Source organism: Carassius carassius, chromosome 50, assembly GCF_963082965.1.
Source record: "Carassius carassius chromosome 50, fCarCar2.1, whole genome shotgun sequence".
Lineage (NCBI taxonomy): Eukaryota > Metazoa > Chordata > Actinopteri > Cypriniformes > Cyprinidae > Carassius > Carassius carassius.
The window spans coordinates 13,963,119-13,964,628 of record NC_081804.1 but is presented as its reverse complement, the minus strand read 5'-3'; the positions used below and the strand labels follow the sequence as shown (position 1 = coordinate 13,964,628).

The 1,510-nt window shown below is 41.0% G+C and overlaps 1 pseudogene; it reads right to left on the bottom strand.

The window, feature by feature from the left end:
* Positions 1 to 440: 440 nt before the first annotated feature.
* Positions 441 to 1,130, bottom strand: LOC132133352 (laminin subunit beta-1-like; annotated as a pseudogene).
* Between the last annotated feature and the right edge of the window lie 380 nt (positions 1,131 to 1,510).

The window sequence follows — 1,510 nt, the reverse complement described above, 5'->3', positions numbered from 1 at the left end:
TTTATTCAGAATTGTCTTCTCTTCCGTGTCTGTTGTGAGAGAGAGTTCAAAACAAAGCAGTTTGTGATATCCAGTTCGCGAACGAATCATTCAATGTAACCGGATCTTTTTGAACCAGTTCACCAAATCGAACTGAATCGTTTTAAACGGTTCGCGTCTCTAATATGGATTAATCCACAAATGACTTAAGCTGTAAACTTTTTTAATGTGGCTGACACTCCCTCTGAGTTCAAACAAACCAATATCCGAGAGTAATTCATTTACTCAAACAGTACACTGACTGAACTGCTGTGAAGAGAAAACTGAAGATGAACACAGAGCATACAGCAATATAAACGAATGGGTAAAACTGTAGCTGTAACAGATGTAAAACTCACAGAAACTTCTCAGGGAATCGACACAGAAGGTAATTTAATATTATTTTGCAGTCTGTAGTAGTGTTAAAACAGACAGGTGCTGTAGACGGTGACTTTGTGACTGATATCCTGAAGCAGTTCTTTCACAGCCTTCTCCAGATCCACCAGCTCATTCGACTTGACTCGACGACGGAATTTGGTGCCCATCATAAGTGAGAGCACTAAAAATGAAACTGGAACCATTGTGTGATAGTTCTTTTCTAAATTCCAATGTTTAAAATGTATTAACCCAGAAATAACTTTTAATCCTGATGCAGTAATATTTGCTTCACATGAACTAGAAATGCAGTATTGACATACTTTTCAAAATCTGAAGTTTGTCTCTGGCCTGTATTAGCAGATTTTTGGCTTCCTGTTGGGAGTTTCTCTGCTCTTTTCTTGGCCTCTAACACTCCTTCAGCCTTCTGTGTGATCAGCTCCTCAACAGTACTGTACTTGTCATTCAGCTCTGAATCCAAATCCTGCATAAACAAGTCAACCACAACATAGGAGGTTACAAATGCAAAACTTAATACCAAAGACGACATAACATGTCCAGGTAATTCAGGCACCTTTTTGAGCTGGTCAGCCAGTGGATTGATGCTATCAGCCTCTTTCTCTGTGTTGTTGGCACTGGTGGAGGTGTTGATAGCCTTTTCTTTCACCAGAGCTATCGCTTTCTAATTTCAGGAGCCTGCGGGTGGCGTTACTCACTTTTAGCTCTGAGTCGGATGAGTCACATAAAGTGGCTTCAAATATAAGTTCCAAATGCACCATATTGATAATGTTGAAAACAAGCCTAAAGTCATCCCCTTGGAACAAATGACTTGTAACCGAGTCACTACCGAGACCAGCAAGTCTTGCGTTCCCTTGATGTCAGCAGTGGCCTGTTTCAGTGCCTCGGCTACTGAACTCTGGGCGTGCTAAGCCTGCTGCAAGGCCTCCTTTACCATCTCAGCTGTGTCTTTCATATCATTCGCCTCCTTCCTGTGAAAAATAGAGAACATACATGTTGTTTAATGAACTGGCCACTAGGTGGAAATAATAACACATTCGACAGATATGGCACACTTTAGTGCAGTGGTTCTCAACCAGGATGACTTAAAAATGACTTG